This window comes from Orcinus orca, chromosome 6 (genome assembly GCF_937001465.1).
Source record: "Orcinus orca chromosome 6, mOrcOrc1.1, whole genome shotgun sequence".
Taxonomy (NCBI): Eukaryota; Metazoa; Chordata; class Mammalia; order Artiodactyla; family Delphinidae; genus Orcinus; species Orcinus orca.
The window spans coordinates 29,146,804-29,162,502 of record NC_064564.1 but is presented as its reverse complement, the minus strand read 5'-3'; the positions used below and the strand labels follow the sequence as shown (position 1 = coordinate 29,162,502).

The following is a 15,699-nucleotide window of genomic DNA, read 5'->3' as shown; positions in this document are numbered from 1 at the left end:
ATAAAATAAAAATTGCTTTCTACATATTTTTTCTTTTCTGTTCTATGCATTCAATGCTATAAATTTCCTTTTAAGCACGACTTTCACTGCATTCCACACATTTTGATGAGCTCTGTTTTCATTTTTATTTAGTTCCAATTATTTAAATTTTTTTTCTTTAGATTTCTTCCTTGACTCGTGTATTTAGAACTGTGTTGTTTAATCTCCATGTATTTGGTGATTTTCCAGTTATATTTCTATTATTTACTTCTAGTTTAATCCATTGTGTTCTGAGAGCAGACACTGTATGATTTCTATTCTTTTAAATTTTTTAAGGTGTACTTTATGGCCCAGAATGTGGTTATATTGGTGAATGTTCCACATGAATTTGAGAAGAGTGTGAATTCTGCTGTTGAAGTAGTTTACAAGTGTCAACTAGTTGATTCATGGTACTGTTGAGTTCAGCAATGTCCTTACTGATTTTCTGCCTGCTGGATCAGTCCATTTCTGTAAGAGGACTGTTGAAGTCTCCAACTATGATAGTAGATTCATCTATTTCTCCTTGCAGTTCTATCAATTTCTGCCTCATGTACTTTAAGGCTCTGTTGTTAGGTACATACACATTAAAAGTTGCATGTCTTCTTGGAGAATGGATCCCTTTATCATTACGAAATGATTTTTTAAAATTCCTGTTAACTTTCCTTGCTCTGAGATTCATATAGCTATTCCTGCTTTCTTTTGATTACTCTTTCTTTTGTTATCATTTTCTCCATCTATTTACTTTTAATCTACATGTGTCTTTACATTTAAAGTAGGTTTCTTTAAATAGACACCATATAGTTAGGTCTTATTTTTTGATTCACTCTGACAATCTCTGTATTTTAATTGGTGCATTTAGACCATTGACATTTAAAGTGATTATTGATATAGTCAGATTAATATATACCATATTTGTTACTGTTTTTTGTCACCCTCATTCTTTGTATTTTTGTCTTACACTATTCTTCTTCCATTCACAGTTTATTTCATATGATTCTATTTTCTCTCTTTAGTACGTGAGTTACACTTTTTAAAGAATTGCTTTTTTGCTTGTTTGTTTACTGGTTGCCCTGGAATTTGCAGTATACATTTACAATTAATCAAGGTCCACTTTCAAATAACACTACACCACTTCACATGTACCTTGTAATAAAAGCAATAATCCTAATTCTTCCTTCATGTCCCTTTTGTCATTGCTGCCATTCGTTTCATTTATATATAAGCATATATACATGAGCATTATGTATGTTTATACATTACATAAGATATATAATCATACATAATCAAATACATTGTGTTGATATTATTATTTTGAACAAACTTTTGTCTATCAGATCAATTAAGAATAAGAAAAATGAAAAACTTAATTTTACCTTCACATTTCTTCTTCAACACTTTCTGTTTTGTGTAGATCTGAGCTTCTGACTTAATTTCATTATCTCTAGAGAACTTCTTTTAATATTTCTTGCAAGGTAGGTCTACTGGCAACAAATTTTCTCAATTTTTGTTTGTCTGAGAAAGTCTTTATTTCTCCTTCACTTTTGAAGGATAACTTCAGAGTACAGAATTCTGGGTTGGTTCAACACTGTAAATATTTCACTCCACTCCCTTCTTTCATGATATGTAATTCTTATCTTTGCTCTTCTATAGGGGTGTGTTTTATTTCCTCTGGCTTCTTCAGGATTTTTTCTTTATCTCTGATTTTCTAGTTTGAAGATATGTCTGGGTGTAATGATTTCAGAATTTATCCTGGTGTTCTCTGAACTTCCTGGATCTGTAATTTTGTGCCTGACATTAATTTGGGGAAATACTTAGTCATTATTTTTTCAAATATTTCTTCTTCTTCCTTCCTTCCTCCCTACCTCCCTCCTTCTTTCTTTCTTTCTTTCTTTCCTTCTTTCTTTCTTTCTTTCCTTCTTTCTTTCTTTCTTTCTTTCTTTCTTTCTTTCTTTCTTTCTTTCTTTCTTTCTTTCTTTCTTTCTTTCTTTCTTTCTTTCTTTCTTTCTTTCTTTCTCTTCCTTCCTTTCTTTCTTTCTTTTTTTCTTTCTTCTTTCTTCTCCTTCTAGTATTTCCACCACATGTATGTTGCAACTTCTTTTTTTGTCCCATTTTCCTTGGATATTTTTTCTCCCCCCTTCAGTCTTTATTCTCTTCGATTTTTGTTTTATATGTTTCTGATTGAGATATTCTCAAGCTCAGAGATTCTTTTCCAGCCATGTCCAGTCTACTAATAAGCCTATCAAAGGCATTCTTTGTTGCTGTTACAGTGTTTTTGGTCTTTTATCATTTCTTTCTAGTTCTTCCATCTCTTTGCTTACATTACCCATCTGTTCTTGCATGTTGTCTACTTTATGCACTACAGTCCTTGCCATATTAATCATATTGATTTTAAATTCTTGGTTTGATAGTTCCAACATCTTGCCATGTCTGGTTTAATGCTTGCTCTTTCTGTTCAAATTTTAATTTTTGCCTTTTAATATGCCCTTTAATATTTTTTCTTGATAGCTGGATGTGAAATGGTGGGTAAAAGGAACTGTTGTAAATAGGCCTTTAGTAATGTAGTTGTAAGGTGTAGGGGGAAGTTCTATAGTCTTATGATGAGGTCTCAGTCTTTTTCTGAGCCTATGCTTCTGCTATGAAGTTCACAAGTGTTTCTCAGGTCTTTTTCTCCTCCTTAGCTAGGACAGGATAAATAGAGTGAGTTGGAATAGGGTTATTTCCCTTCCCCCTGGATCAGTCAGGCTGTTAATACCCCAGAAGGTTAGGCTATGGTTAACTAGTTTATTCTAAGGGCAGGTCTTGTTAAGAAGAGAATGTTCTGGTGTATTTTGAAATGGTTCCTCCTCCACCCCTCCCCCCACTCTCTGGGCTAGAAACATAAGATTTCCCCCCAGTATTTACCATGAGAACCTGGTCAAGCTCCTGGTGGTAAATCTCATGAAACTGTGGGGACCCTCCTAAGACTGGGTCTTCCTGCAGTTTTTAACTCTCAAAGTTGTTCACACTGAGCCTCCAGCAATTCATCAATTATGATTCAGTGTTTCCTACCCCAGCACTGGTTCCTAAGGTAGTTTCTGTTCATGAGTCTCTGCTCCCATAAGCTGTGACTTCATATATTCATCTGTCTGTGTCTCCAATCTTGAGGGCAGCAATTTGTTCTCCCATCTCTTATGGACACAAGAATAGCTTTTGAGTTTTCAGTCTCCAGCTTTTTACTTGTTATTAGGATGGAGCTCCTTATATGCAGAACTAGAAACTGGAATTTTTGTTTGTTCCCTTTACTTATGACTAGTGCTTCTGATATAGAGTTTAACAATTCACTAATTGAAGAACATTTAGATTGATTCCAGGTTTGGCTCTTACAAATAAAACTGCTATGAACATTCATGTACAGGGGTTTGTGTGAACATAAGTTCTCATTTCTCTGGGATAAATGTCCCAGAGTGCAGTTGCTGCGTCATATGGTAATTGCATGTTCAATTTTATAAGAAAGTGTCAACTGTTTTCCAGAGTGACTGTAATCTTTAATATGTATGTGTGTGTGTGTGTGTGTGTGTTTACTGTGAAATGATCAGCTACTTAACATCCATCACCACGCAGTAATTTTTTTCTTGTGATGAGAACTTTTAAGACTTACTCTCAGCAACTTTCAAATAGACAACAAAGTATTATTAACAATAGTCACCATGCTGTACATTGCATCCCCATGATTTATTTATTTTATAACTGGTGTTTGTACCTTTGACCACCCTCACCCAGTTTTGCCACCCCCACCTCTGAAAACCACCAATCTTTCTCTCTGTTCTCTTATTTATGAGTTTGATTTTTCTTTTTTAGCTTTTTAGATTCCACATATAAGTGAGATCATACAGTATTTGTTTTTCTGTCTGATTTATTGACTTAGCATAAATGTGCTTCAGTCATGTTGTTACAAATGGCAAGATTACCTTTTTTAATGGCTGAATAACATTCTTTTGTGTGTGTGTGTGTGTGTGTGTGTGTGTGTGTATACACACATATATCTGGCTGTTCAGTTTTCCCACTTATTGAAGAATGGTCCATTTCCAATTGTATATTCTTGGCTCCTTTGTTGTAAATTAATTGTGTGAGTTTATTTCTGGGCTCTTTATTCTGTTCCATTGTTCTGTGTGTCTGTTTTAATGCCAATATCATACTATTTTGATTATAATATCTTTGTATATAGTTTGAAATCAGGGAATGTGATGCCCTAGCTTTGTCCTTTCTCAAGATTGCTTTGGCTGCTCAGGGTCTTCTGTGGTTCCATACAAATTTTAAGATTGTTCTATTATTGTGGAAAATGCCATTGGAACATTGATCAGGATTGCATTGAATCTATAGGTTGCTTTGTGTAGTATGGACATTTTGGCAATATTAATTCTTCCAATCCATGAACATGGAATATCTTTCCATATATTTGTGTCTTTTTCAGTTTCTTTCATCAATGGCTTATAGTTTTCAGTGTACAGGTCTTTCACCTCTTTGGTTAAATTTATTCCTAGATATTTTATTCTTTTTGATGCAATTGTAAATGGGATTGTTTCTTTAATTTATCTTTCTGATAGTTTGTTATTGATGTACAGAAATGCAACTGATTTTTGTACAATTATCCCTTGGTATCCTCAGGCATCTGGTTCCAGGACCCCTGTAAATACCCAAATCCACGGATGCTGAAGTCCCTTATATAAAATGGCACAGTATTTGCATATAACCTACACACTTTCTCCTATATACTTTAAATAATTTCTAGATTACTTATAATACTTAATACAATGTAAATGTTATGTAAATAGTTGCTGGCATGCAGCACATTTGCATTTTGCTTTTTGAAAATTTCTGGAATTTTTTAATGAACGGTTTCAGTCTGCAGTTGGTTGAGTCCACAGATGCAGAACCCAAGGATATGGACAGAGGGTCAACTGTTCAATGATTTTGTGTTCTGGAACTTTACTGAATTTGTTTATTAGTTCCAATAGTTTTTTGTGGAATCTTTAGGGTTTTCTATATGTAATATCATGTCATCTGCAAATAGTGACAGTTTTACTTCTTTCTTTCTGATTAGGATGCCTTCCCCCCACCACCACAATTGCTCTGGCTAGGACTTTCAATGTTATTTTGAATAAAACTGGTGAGAGTGGGCATCCTTGTCTTATTCCTGATCTTAGAGAAAAAGCTCTAAGCTTTTCACCACTGAGTATGATGTAAGCTGTAGGTTTGTTATATATGGGCTTTATCATGTTGAGGTACATTCCCTCTATACCAAGTGTGTTGAGAGATTTTATCATAAATCGATGTTGAAAAATTTCAAATGCTTTTTCTGCATCTATTGAGATAATCATATCATTTTTTATTCTTCATTTTGTTAATGTGATGAATCACACTGATTGACTGGCAGATGTTGAACCATGCTGCATCCTTGGAATAAATCCCACTTGATGATCATATATGATCCTTTTAATGTATTGCTAAATTCAGTTTGCTAATATTTTGTTGAGGATTTTTGCATCTATGTTCATCAACAGGGCTATTGGCTTGTAATTTTGTTTTCTTGTGGCATTCTTTTCTGGTTTTGGTAACAGGGTAATGTTGGTCTTGTAAAATGTGTATGGAAATGTTCCCTCCTCTTCTATTTTTTTGGAAGAGTTTGAGAAGGATTGGTATTCTTTAAATGTTTTGTAGAATTCACCAGCGAAGTCATCTTGTCCTGGGTTTTTGTTTGTTGTGTAATCTCTATATTTGGAGTGTTTAATACATTCACACTTCATGTAACTGATATGGTGGAAGTTATGTTTTCCACTTTGCTATTTATTTTCTATATGCCTCATGTCTCTTTTATTCTTCTTTCTTTACTATTTTTCAAAATAAAATTCTATACTGTACCATTTTAATTCAAGTGTTGATTTTTAAACAATTTTTGTTATTTTCTTAGTGGCTGGTTGCTCTGTGGATTACAATATGCATCTTAATTTATACCACAATCCACTTCATGTTAATTCTAACTTAATTTCAATAAAATGTAGAAACTTTATTCCATCCTAACTTCATTTCTGTCCTCCTCCTTTGTGCTATTGTCAGTATATTACATTCATATATGTTATAAGCCAAATGGTAGTGTTACAGTTATTGTTTTATATCCCATAGATTTTAGCTCTTAAATATTTCCTGAATCCATTCACACCTCTGTATCCATTCACATCTCCACTACTACCATTTCTTTCTCTCAACTGGTCTCACCACATCTATTCTCATTCCAGCCAGGTGGATCTAATTAAAATGCAAATCTGGTTAAAGTGTTCCCATCTTAAAACCTTCTCATTACCACCCATGGTGGTTTTCAAACCCAGTTGCAAATTTTTTGATACATCTCTCATGACCCCTCCCTTGAATCTAGGTGGGCTTGTAACTACTTCAAACAATATATATGGCAGAAGTAATGCCTTGTGTTTTAAAGGCTAGGTCTTAAAAGGCCATTGGCCTTTTTCCTGGGAACACTCTTTCTTAAGTCTTGAGCAGCCATATAAGCTGACTATGCTGGAAAAGACATTGGTAGTCACCCTGGCTGACAGTCTCACATGACATTATTAGTTTCAAATATCTGAAGCAGAAGACATTAAAGTATACTGAAGATAGAGTTTTAAAATACTTTAAAAATTCTATTCCAGGGCTTCCCTGGTGGCGCAGTGGTTAAGAATCCGCCTGCCAATGCAGGGGACAGGGGTTCGATCCCTGGTCTGGGAAGATCCCCCATGCCACGGAGCAACTAATCCCGTGCGCCACAACTACTGAGCCTGTGCTCTAGAGCCTGCGAGCCACAACTACTGAAGCCCGCGTGCCTAGAGCCTGTGCTCCACAACAAGAGAAGCCACCGCAATGAGAAGCCCGTGCACTGCAATGAGATGTGGCCCCACTCTCCGCAACCAGAGAAAAGCCCGCGCGCAGCAACGAAGACCCAACGCAGCCAAAAAAAAAAAAATTCTATTCCAATGGATGAGCAAAACTAAGACCTTAGGTCAGAAAGATCAATCAAAACATTAAAATAGTCCTTTCTATAAGAGAAAAACACCTCTTAGAGAAGATCAAGTGTCTTTGCCTGAGGCCTCTGGAAAAATCTATTAAAGAGCAAGTGGATATCACTCTATTCAGCCTTGCTCTACTGAACAAATATCTTTTTTGACATTTATTTTTCCCAGCTTTATTGACATATAATTGACATATAACATTGTATAAGTTTAACATATAACATTGTATAATTGACATATAACATTGTATAACATGATGACTTGATATATATAAATATTGTGGTATTATTACCATGCTAAAGTCAGTTAACACATCCATCACCTCACATAGTTAATTTATGTGCGTGGTGAGAACTTTTAAGATCTACTCTCTTAGCAACTTTCAATCACACAATAAAGTATTGTTAAGTATAATCACCATGCTATAAATTAGATCCCCAGAATTTATTCATCTTATAATGGAAAGTTTGCACCCTCTTACTATCTTCACATATTCCATCTCCCTTCCCCAAACCCCTCCAATCCTGGTAACCACAATCTGCTTTTTAGTTTTTTGGGGGTTTTTTAGATTTTTTTTTTTTTTTAGATTCCACATATAAATGCTGTCATACAGTATTTGTCTTTCTGTGTGACTTACTTCACTAAGCATAATGCCCTCAAGGTCCATCCATATTGTCTTTTTAAAAATATTTATTTATTTATTTTTGGCTGTGTTAGGTCTTTGTTGCTGCGCGTGGGCTTTCTCTAGTTGCGGCTAGCAGGGGCTACTCTTTATTGTGGTGCACAGGTTATTCATTGTGGTGGCTTCTCTTGTTGTGGAGCATGGGCTCTAGGTGTAGGGGATTCAGTAGTTGTTGCTTACTGGTTCTAGAGGGCAGGCTCAGTAGTTGTGGTGCAAGGGCTTAGTTGCTCCATGGCATGTGGTATCTTCCTGGCCCAGGGCTTGAACCCATGTCCCCTGTATTGGCAGGTGGATTCTTAACCACTGTGCCACCAGGGAAGCCCCATGTTGTCTTAAATGGTAGAATTTCCTTCTTTTTTATGGCTGAATTGTACAATTCTATTGTACATATATACCACAACTTCTTTATCCATTTATCTGTTGACAGACACTTAGGTTAGTGCTGCAATGAACATGAGGATGCAGCTATCTCTTCAAGATAGTGATCTCATTTCCTTCAGATATATACCTCAAAGGGAGATTGCTGGATCATATGGTAGCTCTATTTTTTATTTATTTATTTTTTTTGCAGTATGCGGGCCTGTCACTGCCGCGGCCTCTCCCGTTGCAGAGCACAGGCTCCGGATGCGCAGGCTCAGCGGCCACGGCTCACGGGCCCAGCCGCTCCGCGGCATGCGGGATCCTCCCGGACCCAGGGCACGAACCCGCGTCCCCTGCATCGGCAGGCGGACTCCCAACAACTGCACCACCAGGGAAGCCCTATTTTTAATTTTTAAAGGAAGCTTCATGTGGTTTTCCATAGTGGCTGTACCAATTTACATTCCCAGCAACAGTGTACAAGAGTTCTCTTTTCTCCACATCCTTGTCAACATTTGTAATCTCTTGTCTTTTTGATTATAGACATTCTAACAGGTGTGGGGTGATATCTCATGGTTTTTTTGTTTTGTTTTGTTTTTAACTTGAAGGTTAAGTTTCAGATTAATTTAAAGAAGTAGTGATAGAACCATAATTTCAGTGAAAATCAACACAATTTATATCTTAAAAAAACAGTTCAGAAATACCAAGTCAGGCAAGCATGTAAAATTCAGAATATTAAAAAATGCAAGTGTGGTTGCCCAAACAGATATATCCCTCAGAAGAAGGTGGATTTGAAGATGCTGAACAGAACCAAAGAAATTAGAAGCTGAAAGGGAGGCTTCTCTGAATAAGCAGACCAATTCTCTCATTTTATAAATGAGGTAAGTGGGCAGACATTAACTGCTGAAGCTCATTCATCTAGATTAGGGATGCACATAGATCTAATTTCCAGTGCTATTTGCAACTACATATATCTAAATGAGTTAGATAGTTATTAAGGAGATAACTATCCAGAACACATTAAGCCCACTGATTTAACCAAAACATGTCAAGATTAATATACATAGTGGAGGGTGAAATTGTTACTACAGTACAGCAGCACATCTCACATGTATAAAAGATTAAACGGGGCTTCCCTGGTGGCGCAGTGGTTGAGAGTCTGCCTGCCGATGCAGGGGACGTGGGTTAGTGCCCCGGTCCGAGAGGAAAAAGATTAAACGGAAAGAATCAAAGATTTTAATGTTCACCTTTGATAAACACAATCAAGTTTCCATCCAGTTTTCTGATGTAAAGCAAAATGTACTTGCTTAAAAAAAATGTGCATTCTTCAGCTTTCTTCTACACTTTTTTGGCCATCTTTCAAAACTGAGCACTGAGTATTTGTAATGTAAACAATGTGATATGTATATTTTAATTGCATGTTTTAGGAATAAACAAAATCTAAATTTCAGTAACACACAGTGTATTTATAAAATGAAAATCTCTCTCAAAATATGCTTTTTACTGGGAAAAATAAATAAAACAGACAAATGGCTCTACACAAAGTAAAAATTAACTTTGGTAGATTTCAGTGTAGGACAGTCAAAAACAAGCATATTTGCCCTTATGTCCCCCACCCCACCCCCAGAGCTGCTCATCTTCTGAGTTAAGATTTTTAAAATATTTTAAATTGAGATAATTATGTTGACATTTTTTCTCATTCCACATCACCTTCAGTCAAGCTCTGAGCATTTATAATTAATTCTCTAATTGTTGGAAGCTTAGTCAAAAGCATCTGGAACACTGGTTGTTGAATTGTTAGCCCTAACACTTGCAATAACTGCTATGACTGTCCACACACAGCAACTGCATTTGTCAGGTGGTCTATACCCTTCTCATATTCACCCTGGGCTAGTAACTCTTCACCAAGCCATAGTTATTGGAAAAAGAAATTCTGAATAGCTTCAGCATCTTTAAGGTCAGGTAACTTGGAAAGCCAACTCTCTCTTTGTCAAGCTTTTGTTTCTTTCTTCATTCTCACAGCCTGTTCTTGAATTTGGGGTCACTCTGTCTCGAGGTCAAAGTAAATGTAGTACCTGATGAAAAGTGTTCCACCCAAGATGGTGCTGTTCTGGCCCACCATCTTCTCTCCACGGAGGAGTGGGGTGGGTGGCAGTGGGGCCCCAAAAAAGCAATTGGCCCAGAACCTTCAGCAGATAGCTCCCCTCAGATCTGCTGCCCACTGTGAGGGACATGGAGAAAAACCTTATCGTGGTTTTGATTTGCATTTCCCTGATGATTAGTGATGTCAACCACATTTTCATGTACTTTCTGGCCAAGATATCTGTGTGTCTTCTTTGGAAAAAATGTCTATTCAGATCCTCTGCCCGTTTTTAAATCAGATTTAGGTTTTTTTAGTTTGATGTAGACCCACTTGTTGATTTTTGCTTTTGTTGTCATACCCAAAACATTCATTCCCAAGACTAATAACAAGGAGCTTTCCCATTTCCTTCTAGGGGTTTTATGGTTTCATGTTTTGTATTTAAATCTTTAATGTAATATTTTATGAGTGGTGTAAGGGAAGGGTCTGGTTTCATTCTTTTGCGTGTGAATATCCAGTTTTCCCAACACCATTTATTGAAGAGACTATCATTTCCCCATTGTATATTCCTGGCTCCTTTATTTCTGGGCTCTTGAATCTGTTCCATTGGTCTATGTGTCATCTTTTATGCTAATATCATACTGCTTTTTTTAAATTACAATAGCTTTGTAGTATAGTTTGAAATCAGTAATTATAGTGCCTCCAGCTTTGTTCTTTCTCAAGATTACTTTGGCTATTTGTTCTTTCTCAAGATTACTTTGGCTACATACAAATTTTAGGATTGTTTGTCCTACCATTGTGAAAAATGGCTTAGAATTTTGATGGAGATTGCATCAAATTTGTAGATTGCTTTAGGTAGTATGGAGATATTAACAATATTAATTCTTCTGATCCATGAGTATGGGATAGCTTTCCATTTGTTTTTGTTTTCTTCAGTTTCTTTCATCTAAGTCTTATAGTTTTCATTGTGCAGATGTCAATTCATTTGTAAAATTTGTTCCTAACTACTTTATTGTTTTTGATGCTATTGTGAATGGGACTTTTTTTCAGATAGTATGTTGCTATTGTATAGAAATACAACTAAATTTATGCATTGATTTTATATCCTGCAACTTTACTGAATTTGTTGTTAGTTTTTTTTGGGGGGTGGAGTCTTTGGGGTTTTCTATATTAAGATCATGTCATTTGCAAAGACAGTTTTACTTCTTCCTTTCCAATATGGATGTCTGTTCTTTTTTTGTCTTTTCTGATTGCTCTAGCTAGGACTTTCAGTACAGTGTTCAATAGGAGTGGTGAGAGTGGGCACACTTGTGCTCTTTCTGACCTTAGAAGAAAAGCTGTCAACCTTTTATCATTGGATAACGTTTGCTGTGGGTTTGGGCTTGTCATATATGGCTTTTGCTGTCTTGAGGTTCATTCTTCCTATACCCAATTTTTTGAGCTTTTAAAAAAAATTTTATGAAAAGATGTTGAATTTTCTCAAGCTCTTTTTCTGTGCCTATTGAAATGATCATATGACTTTATCTTTTATTCTATTTATATATCACATTGATTTGTATATGTTGAAACATCCTTTCGTCACAGGGATAAATCCCACTTGATCATGGTGAATGATCCTTTTAATGTGCTGCTGAATTTGGTTTGCTGGTATCTTGTTGAAATTTTTTGCATCTATATTTATCAGGGATATTGACCTCTAGTTTTCTTTTCTAGTAGTATCCTTATTTGGCTTTGGTATCAGGATGTTGGCCTTGTAAAATAAGGAAGTGTTGGAAGTGTTCTCTCCTCTTTGATATTTTGGTAGAGTTTGTGAAGCATTGGTGTTAATTCTTTAAGTGTTTGATAAAATTCACCAGTTATCTGGTCCTGGGCTTTTCTTCATTGGTAGAGTTTTGATTTCTGATTCAATATCCTTCTAGTACTTGGCCTATTCAGACTTTCTATTTCTTTCTGATTCAGTCTTGGTAAGTTGTATATTTCTAAGAATATTTCCGTTTTTTTCTAGGTTGCCCGGTTTGTTGACAAATAATTTTTCAGAGTAGACTCTTATGATTTTTTGTATTTCTGTGGTATCAGTTGTAATGTCTCCTTTTTCATTTATATCTGATTTGGGTCTCCTCTCTTTTTTCCTTGGTTAGTCTAGCTAGGCGTTTGTCAGTTTTGTTTATCTTTTCAAAGAAAAAACTATGGTTAATATTTTCTATTGTTTTTCTGTTCTCTATTTCATTTACTTATACTCTAATCTTTATTATTTCCTCTCTTCTGCTAACCTTGAGCTTAATTTCTTATTTTTTTTTCCAGTTCTTTGAGATGTTTTGTTGTTTTCTTGAGATTTTTTTCTCCCCTTGATGTGTATGTTTATAGCTATAAACTTTCCTCTAGAAGCGCTTTTGCTGTAACCCATAAGTTTTGGTAGTGTTTCCATTTTATTTATCTCAAGATGTTTTTTGATTTCTCTTTTGATTTCTTCTTTAATCCACTGGCTGTTCAGGAGCGTGTTGGAACAAATATATTTCAGCTTTGTTTGCTCCAACACTTTCACAGAACTTCTGTGAAGATTAAGTGAAATAATGACTAAATGTACAAAATGCCAAATGGGAACTTTTGTAATCATCATCATCACTCACTATACCCATCAAAATTAAACTAAGCTTGGGTCAGTTCAATGACAGGTATTTCAGAAGATATTGGAACAGTCAGGAGTGATGCACAGAGACAGAACATCTGGAAGTTTTGTTGTTGTTGTTTCCTATTAGGGTCCCTGTCCTAGTCATCCTGTGTCCGTATTCTTTACAGCAATGCGTAATACATACTGAACCCTCAATAACAGTGTCAAATGAGTAAACAACTGAATGAGTTCCCTGGGAAGGATTGAATCACTCTAGCATTCTGGGTAGTTTCTTGGGAGCCCACTTACTTTGATGAGAGTTAAGTAGTCTGGGGCTTCCCTGGTGGCGCAGTGGTTGAGAGTCCGCCTGCCGATGCAGGAGACATGGGTTCATGCCCCGGTCCGGAAAGATCCCACATGCCGCGGAGCAGCTAGTCCCGTGAGCCATGGCAGCTGAGCCTGCGTGTACGGAGCCTGTGCTCCGCAACGGGAGGGGCCACAACAGTGACAGTCCCGCGTAACGCAAAAAAAAAAAAAAAAAAGAGTTAAGGAGTCTGGTGGAGATTTATGTTTGCAGGGCTATTCAGTTGGTTTTGCAACCTGTTGGCCTCCGTGGAATGATTATGAAAGTGTTTGTCTTTCTGGGATTGGGGAATTGACTTTTTTCTCCTCCAAAGATTATATATATATATATATATATATATATATATATATATATATATATATATTTCCCCCCTGGGGTCCCCATACTTCCTAGGCAATGCAATGGGTTGAAGTCAGTTTCTCCCTAGTCCCCTGCTTTAGTATGGGAATAATCTAATTTTTCCTTGAATAGCTGTTGTTGTTCACTTTCTGCCACAAAATTATGAGAGCTTCTCAGTGCTACACCAAGAATAAGGGTCATAACACTCATTGAGAACACTGGACCCACATCCAACTGAAAGATGAAGTATATTCATTCATTCAGTATTCAAGGAAATGGCATCTGAGAACCTAATTGAAACTAATTTTAAAAAAAATTATAATAAATTAGCTGAATTTTGGTCACTTGAAAACTCTGAGGGAAAGAATATTTCTTTTCTTAACTGCAGGAAAGTAGATTCTAAATCTATTTAGACAAAAGGTTTTTTTATTCTTATATAATTACAAAGCAATAGGCATACAACAGAAAATCCACAAGAAATTTTGGTATGTAATTATCTTTGCTGATATCCTAAACTCACAGTTTTGAAACCAGCAATTGGCCAGACTTAGAACTCCCCTAAGTAGACTTTTCACAGCTTGCCACACTGGTAGAAAATCCAGATGAGAAAATGGAAGATTCAAGTACTCTTACATGACAGAAGAGGACAATGGTTTCTTCTAGAATCACTATGGTCAGAAAAAAAAATAGATGAGCATACTTTATATGTTATTACCACTCTTCCTTTTAATACTCTTTTTATGTACTATATACATTTAATATGAAATCATGACTGGTGCCAAACACAGGTAAGAACAATGAAAATTTAGAAGTACAACTTTGTAGTGTCTTGATATTACTGCTCAAGAATTTTGGTATGCAGATATTTAAAAATGTCCATTTTCACAAAATTCCATTTATTTATTTATTTATTTATTTATTTTAGTAAAGGTTCTAACAGAACCTAGCAATGCTCTGCATTGGGCCTAACCTTGAAAATCACTGTCTAGCTTCTGTCATCTAGTGGTCAGTGTACTTTAGAACACAATGACTCTAATGATCATTATGCTCTTTCTAAGACAAGTAATAGCTTCAAAAAAGAAAATGGTCATGACTGTTAAAGCAACTTTAAATGTATAACCCATAAACAAAACCAAAATAGCTAATATACCAAAGTACTTTAATACATCTAATGCATGTTAATATTTTGTAATACGTTTATCTTTACACATTCACATTCTTGAGCATTCTAAATGACTCAATTTAGTGAAGTTAATCTCACGCAGAGTTGAAAAGAAACAATTCATACTTAAGTACGAAGGGTCTAATAACCTTCACATCACTCATCCCGGTCCCCCAAATATCATGGGGTTTTTCATAACATTTTTTTCAAGTTATGTTCCTTTAATGTAAGCCTTTTTATTCTTCTTACCCCAAATGACCAAAATATAAAATCAAGTTATTGGAACTAAAATGGTAACAATCAGTATTAGATATCCATGTATTTCAGTATTCCAAAGACCTAAATGTGCAATGATTCCCAGCTGGCACATGAGGCCATGTGAGAGTCATTGCAGAGAAGGTCATAGCTCAGGCCACAGCAGTGGAGCTGCACTGCTAATCGGAGGAATTGTGAGATAGATTTCTGGGCCCAACATCAAGGAAGATCAGGCAAACACATAAAAATTAAAAATAAAAAGAAAGGAGGAAAAAGAAGCTTTCAAACACAAGCAAGCCAGAAAGAGACAAGGAGATCTAGTCAAGAGGCTCACTCCCTCTGCCTTAAAGAACTGAGAAAGAAAAAAAAAGCATAAAAAGAATAAAATCCAAACTCCATAGTTTTGTATGAGAAACAATATAGGGTATTGTCTCTCAGAGCCAGAATACAAGGATTTAGGTAGGACTCAAGGGAGGAAGTGGGTTGGCTCCTCTTACCATCACACGTACCAACATTAACCCATCTTTGCAACTCTGAGAGCTGCCAGGGGGAGATAAGTGGATAATGCTGCCACAAGGTGACACAACTATGATTCCATTGCACTGGTGAAAGTGGGGTGTTAAAGTCCCCTACTATGAATGTGTTACTGTTGATTTCCCCTTTTATGGCTGTTAGTATTTGCCTTATATATTGAGGTGCTCCTGTGTTGGGTGCATAAATATTTACAATTGTTATAGCTTCTTCTTTGATCAATCCCTTGATCATTATGTAGTGTCCTTCTTTGTCTTTTGTAATAG

The 15,699-nt window shown here is 35.9% G+C and overlaps 1 pseudogene; it reads right to left on the bottom strand.

The window, feature by feature from the left end:
* Positions 1 to 9,420: 9,420 nt before the first annotated feature.
* On the bottom strand, positions 9,421 to 10,216 carry LOC117195427 (mitochondrial import receptor subunit TOM20 homolog; annotated as a pseudogene).
* Positions 10,217 to 15,699: the final 5,483 nt, after the last annotated feature.